This window comes from Patagioenas fasciata, chromosome 2 (assembly GCF_037038585.1).
Source record: "Patagioenas fasciata isolate bPatFas1 chromosome 2, bPatFas1.hap1, whole genome shotgun sequence".
NCBI classification, from domain to species: Eukaryota; Metazoa; Chordata; class Aves; order Columbiformes; family Columbidae; genus Patagioenas; species Patagioenas fasciata.
Genome location: NC_092521.1, coordinates 46,860,330 through 46,880,184, shown reverse-complemented (window position 1 = coordinate 46,880,184; position 19,855 = coordinate 46,860,330). Strand labels below are relative to the sequence as shown.

At 40.0% G+C, this 19,855-nt stretch overlaps 2 long non-coding RNA genes across 2 annotated transcripts; one reads left to right on the top strand and one right to left on the bottom strand.

The window, feature by feature from the left end:
* The first annotated feature begins 2,949 nt into the window (after positions 1–2,949).
* Positions 2,950–11,645, top strand: LOC139827165 (uncharacterized). Its single transcript, XR_011737445.1, has 3 exons — positions 2,950–3,102; positions 7,386–7,539; positions 11,423–11,645. It is a non-coding gene; the product is annotated as an uncharacterized lncRNA (long non-coding RNA).
* LOC139827164 (uncharacterized) lies at positions 11,513–19,826 on the bottom strand. The gene is made up of 3 exons (XR_011737444.1): positions 19,738–19,826; positions 15,574–15,658; positions 11,513–12,978 (listed from the first exon to the last, which is right to left on the bottom strand). It is a non-coding gene; the product is annotated as an uncharacterized lncRNA (long non-coding RNA).
* Positions 19,827–19,855: the final 29 nt, after the last annotated feature.

The following is a 19,855-nucleotide window of genomic DNA, read 5'->3' as shown; positions in this document are numbered from 1 at the left end:
TTAAATATTCTACAGGAGTGTACTACATCAGCACAGTTGAAAGAAACAATTATATTTGTAACTTCATCATGGAAAAACCTGCTGAGACCTAATTCTAAAACCATGTTAGTGAGCATAAATATATTTTTATTGACTGAACTTCATCCTTCACATTTTATAACTGATGAGGTCAACCATGTCATTTGAGTCCAGCATTGGAGGACTTCCATTGCATGCTCAGAATTATTAACAGTAATTAACAGCAAGACAGAAAACTCCTCAGCCAACTCTTCTAGGATTACTGGGTGAAAGTTCTCTCTGTCTTCCTTTTAGAATATTTATGCTTAATTAATGTGGTTTAATACTTACACGGTCATTATGGGATGGCAAATTATCCAGTAGCCTGATCAGATACAAATAGAACCTTTTGTCTTTACCAAATACTGTAGCTGACAGCTGAACACTTCTTTGCACCATTAGCACTCTCCTATCAGTCCAGTACAGAGCCTTAGCTGCTGGTTTACCTTCTTTTATTTATATTTCTATTGCCCCTGGTTTTACTAGGCTTGAATTTTCTTTGGCTTCATTTGGTAATTTTTATTGACATATTTTTGGTTGCTATCTACTTCTAACTATTGTCTTTCCTTCCAAATCCAGAAAGGGATTTTAATATTTAAAATATTGTGGAACACCTTCTATCCAATAAAGTCTTCTGATATACACCCTCATTTTCATTAATATTGTTAAGTTTCTTCCCTGATGCGTTCTCAGATTTTCTTATTTTTTTTACTATTTATTTTTTTCTAGGAAACTTAGGCAAATGTAGACAATTTATGTGTATGCTGGTATCTAAGTAAATACATACACATCTGTAAATGCCTACTTGACCAGAAATGTGCACGTGTACCAGATCTTGGCTGAGCCTGCACTCTGTCTGCCCTTATTTGATGTAATTGGTCGTGAGCACTGATCTTGACGCCACCACAAGCTTCCAGCATGGTGATCATTCCAGCCCTTCCCACCACCATCAGGTCTGTGTGTGCTACCTCTTCAGTTCTGGAAAATTACCATCAGTAATTCCTAAAATCTCCGATGTAGTTTCACTGCTGTCTTCTTGAGTCTTCTATTCTCCATAAGTCAATGACGACAATGTGTGTTTATTTTCTCATATTATTGACAGGCATTAAGGGCTGATTTGGAGTTTATATTTTTTTAAAGAGCATTTACTTTAATCCTTCATGATTTAATGTTTTCCATACATTATTCATACTTACATTAAGACATGTTTTAAATGAGTGTGTGATTTACCAGAAAAAAATGTAGTTTTAGTCCCTGATTGATTTTCTTTTATAACCTTTGCACTTAATTATCTTACAGTGGCTAATGACATTTGATCACATTACATTATTAATGTAATGATATGCAAAGAAATTAAATTTGGATATAACTGAGATCTAAGTCTTAACCAAGTGACACCAAACGTAACGCAGCAATAGACAAAATTAGAGTTCAGCCAGTGGCATGATATTACCATTTGACTCATGATTTATTTGATACAAAAGAAAACCAATAACTGACAGAGGAAATTTGTTGACTTCATTCTGACTGTCAAGATTTCACATATGCTGGAACATATTTTGTTGCAGTTTCTATAACAATGCATACTGCTGACTTTTTTTTTTTACTTAAAATGAGACATAATTCTTCTTACATCTGCTTTTATTATTCATCAGTGGAGTAGCATATGAGTAAATAGTAAGCACAGGAACTGCTATCCTTCTGTTGTCACTATGTCTTTGATTTGGCAAGTTAACAACATGACTGTATAAGATGTTAATATGTATATGAGATAATCATCACCGCAGAGTTTGGGCTCAGAAAATAGTGGTATCTTCCTCTGAACCCAAATCTGTGATGGAAATTTCCACAAAAAATCACATTGACTGGAGATTACTGATTTTACTGCAGTCTGGGTACAAACTGAAAGATATCGAACTTGCTGATGCTTTCATCTTGGAGTTGCCCAATGTACTGCATTTCCCTTTTTATTTCCTACTCAAAAGTGGGTTGTACTCGAATTTGCTTCTGTAAAAAATATTAACCTACAGAAAATACATTGGATACTGGAAAACATATATGTATATTGAGACATGCACAGATATCAGTTTTTCTGCTTCTGTATTCAAAATTCCTCAACATTAAAGAAAATGAATCCATCATAATAAAAAATACACTGTCCAAAATATATTGAAACTTATTCCAACTGTACCTAACAGAGGAGACAGACAACTTTTAGCCAAGTGAGAAAAACACAGATCCCAATTCACTGTTGTGCATTACTAATTGCATTATAAAGTTTTCAGTACCTGTACAAATAAGGGGGAATACTACTTTTGTTCTTCAACTGTTCACATGTTTGCGGGCACCTAGAAGGAATCTGCTTTTATTTTTATTAATCACAGGCAAAATAACCCAACAGTTGCTTTGGTAGGTTGCTTTACCAGCTGCATTAAAGACACTGTGCAACGTTTGCACATGTCCAACTCCTTCCAGGATTCTCCCTTGGCTCTTTTCACGTTCCTCTGGCTGTCATTTCCACTGTGGGCAGACAAGCTCCATGCACAGGGATGCATGAGATGAGAGAACATGCCAGGGAAAGTCACAGCTTCGTTTCCACTGCTCAGTAGCCCCTTGGCACCTTAACTTCCACTAAAAGTAACCTACGTTTGTGCCCATTGACAGCACAAGGACATGCCTCATGTCTTTCATTGCCGAGTATCATTGTTTGCCACAGACATCCCCACCACAGCTATCATGAGGGTACTGGGTGAAGAAGAGGCTGAAAACAGGTAAAACAGAGAATCAAGGTCCTTACAAATAAAAAGAGTGAAAGAAATTTCTCCCAAATATCTATTGTTATTATTTATAATTTGTAGCCATCACTTCTTTCCACCTTTTCTTTGACAGTGGTAGCTGATGATCCATCGCGCTGGCACAATGAATGTGGGCTGTTGCTGTCTACACCTGAGTGTGATCTCCAGTGCTAAATGGAAATTTATTTTAAAAACTCATCAGTGACTGAATTATCAGCCTCAAGGCAACAATAGCAGTAGGCAGCAGTAGGTAAGTGCATTGTCAGTTGCATCAATGTTGGGTTTTTAACTAAACTATGTTTTAACTAAACTATGTTTTAACTAAATATTTTTAAACAATTTTTCAATTTTTTTAAACATTGTTTAGATTTCAAACAATGTTTTAACTAAACAGCATCCCTGCCAGCGTTCTAAGCCCTCTTAAAAATATTAGTATTTTCTAAGTATACATTACAGGGAATCACAACAAATACACTGTATTTATTTGATTTTGACACTTTTTAGGCTTTCAAAATTTTGAGGTCATACCTAGCCCATGGATACTTCAAGACCTCAATCCCCTCCCCATCCACAGCACCCCTGCACCCAGGGATGTACAATTCTCTTGAGAAAAGGAGGTTCCCTCCACCGCTTCCCCAGCACAGGGAGAGATTTGCCACCACCTGAAGTGCCACAGGGCCAGAGCATCATGCCAGGGCTGCGGTGACGGTGTGGCCACCAGCCTGGACAAAAGGATTTCCCACTGCCTGGTCCTGGGATGTTTCCTGCTGGGATGGAGGCCAGTGGGGGGCTGGGATGTGGGGTTTGGGCGTGGGAGTGGTTTCGGGGTGCAGACACCTGGGGTCTGTCTGGCTGGAGAGGCATCTGGGAAGACAGCTGAGAGAGAAGGGAAAGCCCACTTTGAAGTGACTGAAAATAGAGTAATCTAGTTTCATCAGTAATTTACACATAGGTAAGTCACACAGTGTAGCACTGTCTACCGTAGGTGGTGGGTACAGGTAAAGCATCCCCGGAGTCAGCCTGTTTAAGACTGATTTACTAATTTATGCCCATTTCTCTGCTGAATGCAGAGAAAGGTTGTGACACCTGTGCTCATTTCTTTCTCCTGTTAAATACCTAGAAATACATATAAATTCACCCCCGTCAAATCTGTTTAATGGTAGGATATGCCAGAAACTCAGTTTTGGGATAGCTGCTTTAGGATAAGGCCAGTTGTTCCGGACCACTTACACAATTGATGTGTAATACCAGCCATTCTAGAGTGAATGTGTCGTTCTGGTTAAAATTCCAAGTGAGTATTTCTAATGGTTGTCTTCACCACAAATTTTATGTAAGCCACAATTGAAGTATCATCCCCTAATCTCAGTCTTGTCCAGATGCAAGCATAGCATAAAGATCACATCTAGAATCAGCACAGAGCAATGTATGCAGGTGTAAAATGCAAGTACAAACATGAACTATCTGCTACTGACTCGCTTTACAAACGTGGCACCTGAAACATGCATCTTTCTAGGGATAACAGCAGTGAGAAGTATGTCTTAGGCTGGCGTTTAGGAAAAATTTTGGAAAAATGTTAAATAAGAAAAATTATAAAAGGCTTCCTAGCATGTTTCTGCGCCCTTTTTTAGTTTCCAGGTTGGCCTCAGAATCTATAGGCAACTTTGCAGCGTTCCTATGCAGCAGATGACTAGTGAAGCAGCTATGCCTTTTCTGTTGTTCACCTGGGAAGGCTTGTTTTTATGTTTTATTCCAGGTCACAGACCATGGAAAATTTTGTGGTCCTGAGTTGAGACATACATATGTATGTACATCACAAAATGCAACTGTTTTACAGCATCCTCAAGAACTCATGTGTTTGCTTTTGTTGGATGTGTCCTGCAGCCTCTGACTAGAGACTTGAGGCAATTTGAGGGTGGACAGAAGGAGGGAAAAAGCACTGTTAGCAATGGTCAGTGTCAATGTTCTGAGATGCTTTTGTTTCATTTCATCTACCTGAACTGTTTTAAGGGGTTTTTTTTATTTATTTGTTTTACCTGTTCAGGTATAGACTGAGCAAATAAAGCAGAGTCATAAATTGGGTTAAGGGTGGAGGGATTTTTGTTGTTGAACCTGAAATTCTTTTAAATTGTTTTTATAGCCAACAGAACAAATCACTGACTAACAACAAAAGACTATTTGTGCATAATGCATGAATATAAGTATTCCTTGCCAATTCTTGTATCCTTTATATTCCTTTTTTTCTTTTTTCCTTTATTTATTTTATTTTATTTTATTTTATTTTATTTTATTTTATTTTATTTTATTTTATTTTATTTTATTTTATTTTATTTTTTTGTTTTACTCTGCTACTGACAGTTTTAGGGGAGGATGAACAAACTGGCAAAGGGCAATCAGACTTTATATCCTGTGATATTAAAAGGGGAAAGCTCTCAGACAGCACGCGTTAAACTTGTACGGGGTTATTTATGGAAGACTCTTCCGTTTGTCAGGGAAACAAAGAAACCTTTTCAACCCTGTCTAAAGTACAGGAATAATCTAAGTTAAAACCTGCCCGAGGGCAAACTGTGTGTAACAATTCAGAGTTTATCCTTGGACTGGGAGTGTGCTGGGTCTTGGCTGTACTCTCTTCGCACTTTCTGTAATGATTTATACTTCTGTGAAGTGACTGCAAAATACCACCTTTTGCCTGACTTAGGCTTTGATTGTTTTTACATGGCTCCATAGAGCTATATGAAGAAGTCTTCTAACCAAGAGATTATATCTGAAATCCCCCTATAGATCGATCACAGCCTGTTAAGTATGTTAGAAATGCTGTTGCAGGACACACTGGCAAGCCTGGCAAGTTGTTTTACAATGTCTTGAGAAGGTTTTGCCTCAGTTTCCAATTCTGCTTCTCTGCTGGAGTTGCGATCTGCACAGCAGAGCTGGTGGGGGCAACGTGGAACTGGGACTTGGCACCTCTGGTGCAAAGGTTTGCATTTCAGCAAATGGGAAAGCAGGTGGATTTGCACTAAAATGCGGTATTATCCAGGAGACAAGCATGTGATAGCTTCTGTTGGGCTGGAGGGTTGGGAGAGGAGGCAGAAGAAAAGGTTGATAATCTTCAGGAGAGGGGCAGCACAAGAGAGTGTGAATGGCAGCATCCTAAACTGGCATAGCATGACCATGAGTACTTGCTGGTTTGAGTGATCTACCAGCCACGACTGCAGCGATTTATGGTTTTAGGTGCCTCTCTCTCCTGAAAGCTACTGCATGTAACTGGCAAAACAGAAGATGTTGCTGCTCCTTGCCTGTTTCAGTGCAAAGTCAGCAGTTTATTTCAGTGAAGTTTTGCATTTATGTGGGTGGGGTTGAGGACACAAGTTTGCCCCTGCCACTCCTGCAGTCTCATAGACATAGCAGAGGGACACAAGTGCAAACTTACCGTAGAGATGCAAGAACTTTTGTCACCTCCCTGCCCTTACATGTCTGCTGTCTGTGCACTCACCCAGGCTGAGCAGTGTGCTCACTGCAGGTTACAGTCTAGCATAACAGCCCCTTAGAGCCCCTCCAAAGCCAGAGGGGCTGCCAGTCAGTCAGTCAGTGTGCATCCTTTCTTTTGTCCTTGCATGCAGCCCCAGGCTGTCACTCTACCTGAGACCCTTCAGATCCCTATCTCGACGTGATGGGGAGCCATAATCTAATGCAAAAAAAGGCCATCTCCTGTCCCATTAGCACCGGGGCTTTGCGATGGTGCTCAGATAAAGAAGAGCACTAATGTCTTAAATCTGTACAGACAGATCCACCAAAGCTTATCTGTCATATCCCTATCCGTAACTGATAAAAAGCTTACAAAAACAGTTGCAGTGACCACTAATCCAATCTGGTTTTATTAAGAAAACCAGAGAAGTGAAGCAGTTTGGACACTCCCAGAGGTAGGTATGCCTTTATACAGTCCAAACCCTGAGGTGACTAGGACAGGGAACCCACTTGTCGCACAACCACCTAACACTTCCCCTGCGACTGCTGCCTAAAACCTGATTCTCCAGCTCCTGACTTCATCACGTATTGGAGAAATTCCCTCATCTTAACCTGAATTCTTGCCCAACATAGGAGCAGCATGGAGTATTCTTCTATTTATGAGCTCAGAAAGACTTACAGTGAGCTACCAGTATGCATGTTTGTGACATTGTCCAGCAGCAACGCTACAAAAAAAGAGAGAAAAAAACTTTGCTGAGATGGCAAGTTTTGAAATCATGGACTGCAGGCTTTGCCTGGTCACAGGGGACCAGTCCCTCACTTCTGCTCTGAAATGAGGCCCCACAGCCACATACATTTCAGTGCTACCAGGAGACTCAGTTAATGCTCCGTTAATGCAAGAAGAGCTGCAGAAACAATACCCACAATCTTCTTATCAATATATCTAAGAAGAAAAAACATCCTGCAACATTACACTGGGGATCTAATGTGCAAAACTTTAATTATTTTTTTATATACCCTACCTTATTTGAAGCATGTTTTGTTTTTTTTGTTTTTGTTTTTTTCTATGTATAGATTCTGTCATTCCTGTATTTCTGCAAGTTTAAAGAATAATGCGTGGACATGCCCTTACTGCCATGCTTATCTTCCTTCCGAAGGAATTCCAGCTACTGATATTGCCAAGAAAATGGAGAGCACAAACCGAAATTGCACAGAATGCGAAATAGAGGTTTGCAACCTTGAACACTAATTACTAAATAATTCCAGAAATGTATCCATGGACATGAACTAACACTTTTAAGATCCCTTTTTTCAGGCCATGTCTAAACAGAGAAACTCGACTAGCATGATGATGGAAGAATTAATTTTTGTGATTTATCAAGTTCCATATCTAAAAGAGTTCTAAAACATGCTGCCAGTGCCATTGCAAATATTAAGCTCAAGCCTAAATCTGTGAGAACTGAATCTTTTTGGCTCTCGTTGTCTGGAGAAAAGACAAATCACTTTTTTAAAAAACCCTGTCCACAACTGCATCCGTTAAGATACAGGACAAAGATATAAAATGTTGTGATTTTTTTTTTTCTTTTTTAAGCACCCTGCTCCCTCTTTGGTAAAGCTACCTAAACTGAGCCTTCTTCCTTAAATCTAAGTAAAACCTTTGAAACTCAATTATATGCAAGTAAAGTTTTAAATGATACTGTTTGAACTGGAACATGTTAATCATGTTTCATCAAAACAAGGTGCAGAGAGAAAGGTCAACAGGACTTTGGGGTGGAGGACAGAGCATATATCAGTAGGAAAAAGTTAACCAAGATTTAATTCATACGTTTTCTTGAAAATTTATGTAAACCCAAATATTTTCTCCCACATTTGTGAATATTTACTTCTGTGCCTCTCTCTGTATAAAGAACACTCTTCAGTCCTGTTCCCCTGTCATATCTTGATACCTGTGTCAGTTTGTGGGAGGAGATTATACAGGTCAGATCTGACTCCCGCTTATTTTTTCTCTGACCAGATTCACATCTGGTTTTTATAATTTCCCCTGTCTTGCTAACTACAAAACAATGCCCTTAAATCTTTATTGTCTATCAGCAGCACTATGAAAATATCATAAAATATAAACCAGCAAGTAAATATGTGAACTTCTGAAAGACTGCTATTTGCAGGGTTGTGAGGAATTAAGAAAGCAGCATAAGAAAGCAGCAAAAATGTTTATTTGTTGTTAACACTATTGGTTCTTTACCTTTTTGTCATGGGTTTTCTATCTGGTTAAAACTAATAACAAAATGTGTGAACTGCAACACATTGATATTAACAGTAGCTAAACACTGAATATAATTTCAATATTTTTAAGAATTATTTTTTGCAGAAGGAACCCAAATGTAACAGGTAATGTTAAGAAGTGCTGAGCTAGGTATGGTTTAGCTAGGATTCGGTACTCAGCAGAGTTTGAGCACCGCTTTTTGTTCTCCAGTGGCAGATCACAAGAAGGGATTTAAGTATGGTTAACTGCAGGGGCTTATAATCTTTCTTATGGCTGCAGAAAGTGTTGGTGGTATTTCTTGCAGAAAGCCATCAGTGAGGCCACTAAGATATGTTGAAGAGGAGGGTGCATTTAATGCACTATAGCATCAAGAGACCTTTGCATGTTATTTCTGATATTTGGCAGCCTACCCTTGGCAAGTGTTCCTGTGGTGTATCAGTCAAGGCAATGCGTGGATTGCTGTGTTAGTATAAACCTAATTTCATTTGCAGTTTCCACTCAGGGAATGCAAATGGCAATTAAGTGACTGCGGCCTGTGCATTTTCATTCTGTTACATCTGCAGTCAGGATAATCACTTGTAACGGAGCCATGGCACAGGTGTCTGGAACACGGTTATATTAAATTTCTTCACCTTGATTCACCAGAACTGGTCATCAATGTTTAAAGGCTAGAAATATTGAATAACCTATGAGTAATATTAATGTCTCTGCACCATTTCTGTGCAAATAATATTTTAGTATCTCAGCATGGTTACTTCATATCCTTTCATGTTCTTTCTCATCACAGAAAATACCTCCCGGTTGTGCTTCACCAGCTTTGTTATATAGAGGTTCTAACTTACAAAGGAAATGACACCCAGTAGCAGCAGCAACATAAACCTCAACTCCTGTCCTTAATGAACCTATAAAAAGTTTTGCTGATGACTTCACTGGGGTCAGAACCAGGCCATCAAGTTGGAAAACTATTGGTTTTAACAGCATTGATATTTTCATCATTAAAAACAAAGCAAGACGGGAAATGGGAGGTCCCCCTCCTTAAACTAGAAGTATTTCCCCATTGCCTCCCAAATTTAATGCCAAAATATTAAGGGCCAATGAAGGGAACAAATAAAACCACCACAAACCAACAATTATTTGAGTCTAACTCACTTTACTCTCATAAGCTGAATGTTATTATTATAAAATGTGTTGGAGCAATACTGAACCAGTAACACAGTGCTTGAGGAACTGAGCCAGCAGGAGATGCATATTTTTCCCTACGTGCAGCCACAATGTTGTAATAAGGCTTTGACCTAGAAAATATTCAGTGATGTATCAGTGTGAATGTGTTGTGGTACAAAACATAACAAGGTGCTTCTTCTCATTGCTTAGGTATGTCTGAGTGAAATGAGAGCTCATTTAAGAACTTGTGAAAAATATATCAAAAAATATGGACCTCTACAGTAGCTTGGAGATGCTGTAACAAAGTAGACCTTAGTGATGATGACATTGCAAAAGCACTTTTGAGTTTGTTAACCCAACATAGTAAAGTTAAACTGGTAGAAGTCTCATTTCTTTTTTAAAATTGGAACTTGTTCCTGTGCTTTAGAATTGAACATGAAACTTTTACTAATATTTTAAAATCATAATATTCAAATAGTACTTAGAATGGACACTATTTTGTGTGTGTGTATGACTACAAAATAATACATTTTACTTGCAGTTAGTATGATTTTGGTAGGATTTAGCCCCATGTGACCTGTTTTGTAGAAATAGCAGTATTTTGACAAGTCAGCAGGTTTTGCTATTTTTCTTGGAGAGAATTATGTTTACTTTCAAATAAAATTCCTTGAAAATGTTGGTTATTTCCAGAATAAATAAGACTAATAATGATCTAAATTAAATCAGCTCATTTCTAATAAATTGTTCTTCAGAAATAGTTTTGAATTAAGAAGACTGTCAGCTTTTCTTATTTATATACTTTTAGCATATGAAGAGAATACATAAATCTACAGACTATAAGTCTGCCATATGTAGAAAGTTCAAATTCTTTGTCCCTTTCATTATCTTTCGTGGCAGGACCTGTTAAAGCAATCAGTTTGGTGTGTAGCAAGTCTGGAATGACTGAGGTCTTGGAGTTCAATGGCCTTTAGTTTTGTCCACCAATGATTAGGAGCAATTTTGGTATCATTATTAAAATGCTTTTTTATATATGCAATTTAAAGTCTCTGTACTCTTTGCTACTTGAATTCCTAAATGGCACATTATTCAGGTTGTTTGCCAAAAAGACCTATCTCCTTTTCAGTTACTGTTCTTTGCTTGCTCAGAGAAACTTGCACATTTATCCACACACATTTGCAAACTGCACTAACTTGAAAACAGTGTCTCCATCATGCAACAGGTCCATACTCTGTACTGAGAACTAAGTAGGAATCCTCTGTGAGAAAGTATCAATACTTGAGGGCTCCTGAGAATTGGCAGTTTGGTCACACATGCTCCAAGTGTATCACAGCAATTAAATGATGCTCTTATCAAATGGCTGTAGCTCTAGTGTTCGGTATTTTCATCCATTCTTTTCTAAGGTCATGGTGATGTTAAGAGCGCTTTTTCTGGATCAATATCCTGATGTGCTGGCACAGTTCTGTGCAGTGCTTGCAGCAACCATTAGCAAGGCTGAGCTTTTGCCATCAAAACATACATCACACCCAGGTATACGTCATACACCCCCACTGCACTTTAGCTATAGCAAAAGAACCTTCTAATGATACTTGGCTGAAGAAATCCAAATAGTGCTTTTATTGCTTATAGTACTAAAAAATGTATCTGTTCTATCTACCACCATTTACGATATACTACCTCTTAATCCCAGATATTCCTGTTCTGATCGCCAGCATGAAATTGATGAGGATGAGCTAATGGACCACTGTGTCACCACAGATCAGAAAGGAGAGCAGTGATAATGTACGTAAGTATATATTTTAGTGAATTCACATGTTAAACTGGTTAATTCTAGCAAGCATTACTTACAGGAGACACCAGACAAAGAGAAAATATATTCATTGTTTAATTGGTTTTGACAGTGGAGGAAAAACATATATTAATTCCCTCTCCACCTCTCACAGACAGCATGCACGCACTAGTATTTAAAATGTAAGCACTCCTATCATTGTGAGCGGTGGTAGGAGCACTGAAAATTGTGTAGGAAGTCTTACAACAGATCCAACACACAGTTACATACAGTCAAGACAAGGAGTATCATTAGGTTCAGTGACTTCCCTGCTTTTAAATCCCATATGTGCTATTACTGCTGACGTAACTCAGATTCCTGTGCAGCATTTGCTGTGTATTCTCATCTGGGCTTTGGGGTTAGAATGCTTATGTGCCTTATCTAGGAGTCCACTGTAGTGACTTTTAAAACATTTTTTTAAAGGTAAGATAACTTGATATAAATAGCTTAAATTTGAAGGTCCACAAGGCTGCGAGGTCTTACTGTGACCCCGTTGGTGGGAATGAGGTCCATAGGGTGTAGACTCAGATCTTGACAAGCTTAATTTACTTCCCTGATCGCTATTTGCTGGGCCATTTTAGACTCTGATTTTCATGTCTCGCTGAAGAAGTATTTTAGAGAGGTTACAGACTGAAGAACGTGTAGACAAATCAACCAATGTTCCTGTTGCCCACAGCAGGTGGGATGGGAGAAACCTGCTCCATTCCCTTTATACTGCAGGTTAGTTTTCATCACTTTAACCATGATCATATCAAGTCAGTTAGCCTGGAGCCACAGTTCTGAGTAAATTAAAGGAAGCATTCACTCACAGGTATATACGGTGTTCACCTCTATCAGAGTTATGCTCTAATGTATAGCATTTTGCCAAATTTACGTTTTTCTAATTAGACTGTATTTTGGTCAACTGAAATAATTGTCAATAATTTTTATCACATCTATTAGTCTATATGCTCTCATTTTTTCACTCAGGGCAAATTCATAAATAGCTGTATTGTGTAGCTGTAGGGCAGAAATAAGCCTTAAAACATAGAAAAATATTGAATTCCTTATTAAATCCAGAGTTACATATACAATATGATCCTGAGAGCCTCGTGAGTAACATGCATTATACAGCGTTACACTCTTTCTGCTGTGTACCTCTTCGAAATCTTATGTAAAGACTAATATTCAGAACCATGTTTGCCTCCAAATAAAGTTAAAAATTAGAAGCAGGGAAATGAAAATGTGATCTGTTGAGGCATGTAGGTTTCATAACAACTTTAGCTATACCAGCATTAAGTTGGTTTATGAAGTGTAGACACATCATTAATACAAAGCGAAGAGAGGGAACATGCTGAGAGGTGCACTTCTTTGCTATTGACCCTTCCTGTTATTTCTGAAATCCCTTTGGAGACCCTGTGTCAGGATTTCAGGAGTACCTGAAAAAGTGATTCAGCACAGTTATTATTTCAACATTTTCATTTCAAACTTCGAATAAATACATCAGAGTTTTAGGTCTAAGAAAGGCATAGGAATTTTTGGTGTGTTGTATCATAATGTTCATTACCATAACATGTCATAAAGCTGTGTTTACTATACGAATAGCATATGCACACAATATGCATTCACGTATGGGATACTCCATTATAATAATCATTTTAGCATACACACAGAGTTTTCATGATATTGCTTGAAGAAACACATGTTGCAACAACTACAGTTTCTATATTACAGAGAACCCACAGGAAGTAATTCAGCTTTTCTTTTGATGGGGCATTTTAGGCACTTCTGTTGTAACCACACAGATGAATTAACTTGTTATTGATGACCAGAGAAAACCTCTATGTTTCTTGTAGCACTTTATCATGCAAACAGTGGCTTAGATGATAAACAAATGGATTATTTGTTCTTACTTTATTATTTGGATGATAAACAAATGGATACATAAATAATTTGGATGACAAACAAATTTTATTTTGGATAAACCAAATGCTTTTGCATTACTATTGTTAGTAGGAGGGAATATATTCACCATCAGATCTATAGAGGTTGACAATCCTTGGGATGTCTGCAGACACAAATTATGCAGCAGAGTTTAGCATAATTGATAGCTGATCTGACAGTGCACTCTGCCTAGCAGTGTTCATCTTGCTCAGAGAATGCTATTTGGCCATAACACATTCAGTTATTTCATATTTCTCTTTCTTTTAAATACTGATAATATTTATTTTGTATGAAGTCCAAGAAGAAAACTGAATAATTACCTCTTTCAATTTTTGTAGTGTTGTCCTAGTTATTGTTTAACACCTGGGAGAGATCCAGGCTATGTTAGCAGAAATGTTAAAAGGCATCTCCAACTCAGACACATACTCCATTACAAAGACTACATAATGAGTAAAGGTATTTGCAAACTACTGGACTTGATTTATGTGTATCTTCTTCAACATGCTTTACAATCAAGAAGCCATGAAAAGAACTGAGCAGATTTGAGGGTAGTAGAACACTGGCAGAGGCTGCCCAGAGAGATGGGAGATGACCCATCCCTGGAGACATTCAAGGCCAGGCTGGACAGGGCTCTGAGCAACCTTATCTAGTTGAAGATGTCCCTGCCTGTTGCAGGGGGTTGGACTAGGTGACCTTTGAAGGTGCCTTCCAACCCAAACCATTCTATGATTCTATGGTTCTAACTGCACCATGAAGTCATGAAGTGTGGCAGATGTGTACAGGAACAGCATAGTCTGGTACTCAGAGGTGCCAAATTATGGATTCTGTCCTCAGTTCTGTTGCTGTCTAGGAGTGGGACAAGGGAAAGGTACTCAGTTATCTCATTTCTTAACAGGTATTATGAGTCTGGTTTACATTTCTAAAATACCTGGAGATCCTCAAATGGAAACCTACACACTTTATATGAAAGTTATTTCAACATCCCATTTTATTCTGTATGAACCTAAGCTAACACAGCCGTACTTCAGTGCTGCACCTGTTTGCTGTCTGAGTGGGCTGTAAAACAGGAAAGGCAGCACAAGTATTATCATGCTGTTAGAATTTCTCAAGAGCATTATTAATAGTTAGTGCTTTCCTAAATTTCGTTTGACACTCATCCAGACAAAATCCCAAAGAAAGACATAAGACTTTATTTTTTTTTCAAATGGAACGAGAATGTTACAGATGTCCAAATGGAGGGCGGGAGTGAAGAACCATCTTCATAATTTGAACCTCTAATTCATGCGCATGGTGAAACCAGTTGTATGTATGACAGCTAAGACTTGAGTGCTTTTTCTATACACAGTAATGTAACATGCATCCCCTAATTGGACTTTTAATAAATAGCATTAACATTGTTGGGTTTTGCATAATCACTGAATTAATTTGTTTCTGCATTTGACCACCTCAATTATGTCAAGTTTAATAATTATTTCTCTTGCTTTACGTTTTAGTGTTTACCACTAAGGAGCAGAAAGTTAGGCTATAAACTTCAAACATGGATGCAAACCCATTGAAACCAGTATTTTGTTAACTGGCAACTCAAGCAGTCAAAATTACATCTATTAACATGTTAATTACTATCTTGATATTCAACAAAATATCTTTTTTTTTTTTTTCTTTTTTTCTTTTTTTTTTTTTTCCCCAGGACATAAACACTGTTGGAGAAGTTCTTGTTGAAAGAGTTCTGGATAGGTCATTCACAGAATATGTGCATGTGAGTCATCCAAACAGCAAGTAAGGGCTACTGCAAAAGAGTGGGAGAACATGTTCTATAGATAAATATTGACGGTAGAATTTAGCCTTTTGCAGTTAATGGAGTGTTAGTAACTTGTGTAGACATAAAAATGTTGTGTGTTTCTTTTCTCTTAAGTATTGTTCTGCTTTTAAATTCAATTTTTAAAATTAATTTTTAGTTTCATTTTTTGAATGTGTGGTGTTTGGTTGGTTGGTTTGTTTGTTTTTTAAGGATAAAAGAAAATACTATCAGTTTATCTGCCCAAAATACAGTGGTCCTGAACTCACTGCTGGTCCAGTACACAGATACCTACCTTTGACAGCTGCCTCTCCCATTTGTTTGCAGCTCTATTCCCGGAGCAGGCCAGTCTTCGGTACATTAATGATGACGGTGCCATGCTGGGGGCAGATGACAAACAACAGCTTTTCAGACAGTACAGGACCAAACAAACTGGAACAAACTTCCCTCAAAACAGTATCAGGCATCCTACCTACTATAAAGGACAGTGTTACTGGCCCATAAGACTGCACATAAGTTTCCATTTACAATGCAAGATGAGACTCGAAATCAGCAAAGTTGGTAAGTGAAGTCTTGAAAGGTTAGCAAGAAGTGAATAGTATGTTTATAATAAAAATACAGAAAACTGATAAAGAGATTGACAACATCTTATAAATATTATGTATTCTTACTAACATAAGTTAAAAATATATGTACAGTATAACATGCTAACTTTCAAAGATGCATACGATCTATAAGAAATGAAAATTCACGTTCATGCATAGAAGCATGTACAGTGATTAAAGTAGCTTTAATCACATGGTAACACGTTGGCAAGGAAACTCCTGATAGATTTTTAGGTTTTTACTATTTTTTTCTTGGAATCAGAAAGTGTCTTCTTTTGGGGAAGAGAAACATTCAATGCCTTGCATGCCTGGGAATGTTGCTTTCCTTTCTCTTTGAGAACTGTCCTTGAGAATGAAAACTACTCCATCAGAAAGATGGACAGTGCTGCTCCAAAGGGTGGAATTGGTGAGAACACCTGAACAACCAAAAAAACCCCACCTGGTTTGCCAGAGCAAAGTAGCCAAAAATATAGGAAAGAAGTTATTTCATTTATGGCTTCTTGCCCATCTAAAAAATGTATAGAGGAATTTTAATATGTATAAAATACGCTACCACTGTAGGAATGTTGTCCCTAGTTTTGTCTGTGGCTGCAAGTGCTGTCAGTAGTGACACAGATACACCTGAGAAGAGCAAAGGATGTCTGATCCCCCTGCAGTTACTCAGCTTTCTCTCCTTCCTCTTCTGTTTGCATCCGTCTTTTCTGCTCCCACAGAACAACTCCCTGGCCTTTTTATATTGGCCAGAGGTGCTGTTCTCTCAGCAGCAGCAGCATTATCAAGAAAACAACCAAAATAACAGTTGTACAGTTGTACAATAGTTGTGCAAAGGTGATCTAAAATGTACCTGTATGGTGTCCGTTGCCCCTGCAAAAGGCAAAATTTTATGAGCAGTTCTACAAGTTTTCAGTGTTGAGATTTCATTTCACAAACATGTTTTATCAAGAGGAATAAAATGTTGGCAGGGCTATTGGTTTCATTTAATCTCAAAAGTCAGATTTAAAAAGCTTTTCTTCAAATAAATGTGTTTTATAAACCTCAGCTGCCTGATTTCTCTTTACATGTTGTCTATGTCAACGGCAAAAACTGCATAAGATTTACAAGGCTGGTGCCATGCTATATATTGCTCCATGGCATACTTGTTGTCAGCTCCAAGGTCACAGCTTTATTAAAGAATCAAGATTTACAATAACATTAGCAAGACCATGAATGCCTTCACACACACCTTCCTGTAGTTTACTTCCCTGAGGTCACCTGTGCAATTTCTCCCCCTGCCAAAAACTACTAATCAATAAATACTGCGGTCTCCTGAACAAAGTTCCAATGGACTGATCATGTTCCTTTAGTAATAAATTTTAGGTTTTGTTTAACACCTGCCTTCAGAGGACATAACCCTCTTTACCTGCAGCAATTAATTCAACTTCACAGCAGCCTTATTTGGCGATTAAAAACTGCTCCACTTTTACGGATTGAGAAATTGAGGCACGAGGACATGCTTTGCTAAGTCATACAGGAAAACTGAAGAGGCCTGGAATCCCACCCCTGCCAGCCTCTCACGTGCTGAGGTTGAAGGCCACGCTGCCTCTCTCCCAATGAGTAACACAAAGCGGTTGTGTATCACCTGAACTGAGGCTTCTGTAACTCTTCCTTTCAATGTACTGCCACGGAATGGATAGGACACACCTGCGCTGGCTATACAGCTGTGGTATAGCCTTAACTGACACAAAACCACACAAGTGTTCCGCAGCCTATTATCACGTAAGGTGTAGTTCTGTGTCTTTTTCTGGCTCTGCTTGTACTGTTGAAGAGGTTATTGCCACCAGCTGCCACTCAATACCTGTCTTGCCTACTCCAATCTACCGGTCTGGCTTCCTACTTCATTTCAGGGAAGAAGATAATCAATTAAACACTTTAAACAGTCAGGGGGATTTTGCCAGCCCATAAACAACTCAGCTCACCCATAAGAGCAGTGATGAGCACAGGGGAAAAGCAACCACCTGAGCTAGCATAGCCCCAGCTACCAGAGGATGTCTTACCACAATGCCTCAGATCCCAGGCCTGTCCTCTCCTGAGAAATCCCTGCCAGGGACTTCTGCCTTTTCCACTGGATTTTCTCCTGACCTGAAGCATGAGCAGTAACTACAGTAGCCCAGGCAATTTAACTCTTACATTGTGTCCATCAAGTAGGACAAGCTTCCCTTCAGTGTTTCAGATCTCCTGTGATTAAAAAAAAAAAAAAAAAATATATATATATATATATATATATATTTAGGGCAACCATTGACTTTTGCTCTGCTGTCTCTGCTTTTGCTTAGAAAGACACTAGTGTTTTTAGCGAATAGATGACAATAGACGACAAATAAGAAAGCCAGCATCCTTCACAGGATGGTTTGCCCCTCAGCCTCACCTGAAGGGAGACCTGAGCTTCAGCTTTGTTTCTGGCAGCTCCCCCTCTCCCCTCCAAACCATGGGCTTGGATGGCAGCATGGGCATTGCCTCTTGCAGCTGATCACTGCCAGATACAAGCAGCAGCTCTGATGGACATCTGAAGCCTAAATAGTTCTGAAATGCTAGAGGTTGAAGACATATATGAACCACAGCTCTTAGTGTTTTACACTCTCTCTTCCCCAAAAATCGAACCTCAGGCTAGAGACAGGGAAATCTCCCCACCTCATGATCTCCTCTGAATGTCTTGCATTATGGTATAGACAGCTGTGGTCTCAAGGACATATGGGAAAAGAAGGTGACAGAGCCATTTCTCCTCAGCCTTTTCCCCACATCTTTGGTATGTGGTGAGAGACCAGGCTGAACCTGAACCTTAGTTTTATCATGAACTCACCGATTAAGATGTTCTAAAAAAAAAAAAAAAAAATCATAACACTCTAATAATTCATTTATTTTTAAAGTATTAACCAACATCCTGTTTTGTTGTTTGTCTGCAAAGAGTTTCGCTCAAAGGAGGTCAGTGCTAGAAGTGCTTAATAGGTCCAAAGTCTTCTCTACCTGGAGAAATTTGTTGGCATTATTATTTTGCTATATTCTTGTACTTCTTTATTCTGGGTGAAAAGTGCAGTTACACTGCTGATTTTTTTTTAACTCAGAGTCAGAAAACCAGACCCAAATATTACTACTGAAATGACTGCAGAAAATTACCACTACTGTCAGCCAGTGTATAAATAAACAGGACAGAGGGCAGAAATAGTTTCACTGTTCACTTATTTGTGCAGAAGTTGGTCCTAAGCGCTTTCCTCCGGTGTCGGGCCGGAGACCGGAGCCTGGGGCCGCTGCCCAACGACCCGCTGGGCTCCGCGGCCACACCAGCGAGCGCCCCGCCGCGGGGTGGCACCACCCGCCGCCACAGCGGGACTCCGCCAACGCCCGGCCCACGGCTCTACCCGGCGGCGTCGCGGCCTCAGGCGCCTGCGGAAGGGGAGGTGCGGGACGCCGGCAGCCGCAGGCCCCAGGGGGGCGGTGGGCCCGGCGCAGAGCAGCAGGCGGAGCGGGGAAGCCTCCCGGGCGGGGCGGGGCGGGGCGGGGCGGGGCGGAGGGAGGGGAGGCCGCCCCGCCGTGTCATAGCAGCTCCGCCGGGCCGGCAGGCGATCGCCATGGAAACCCAAGCCCTGGTCCCGCCCCTGCCCACCCCTGGGAGAGCGGCGGCGGGCTGTGGGTGCCGCTGGGCGCCCGGCCGGAGCTGCGGCTGGGAGGCGGCGCTCGCCGCGGCGGCTCCGTCCCCGGGCACCAGCAGGTAGAGCGCGGGGGGGGGGAGGCTTCCCGGAGAGGGGAGGCGAGGGCGAGGCGTGCGGCGTGCAGGCCGGGCCCGCTCCCCCGCCCGTCTCCATCGCGGCCCGGCCTCTCACCTGGCGCCCGGTGCCCACCCGCCATCTTCTACCGGACCCCTGGCGCCCTCCGCCCCCGCGCCGTGTCCCGGGGCTGCCTGGCGGCGCCCCACGGGAGGGGAGGGGAGCTCAGCTCGTC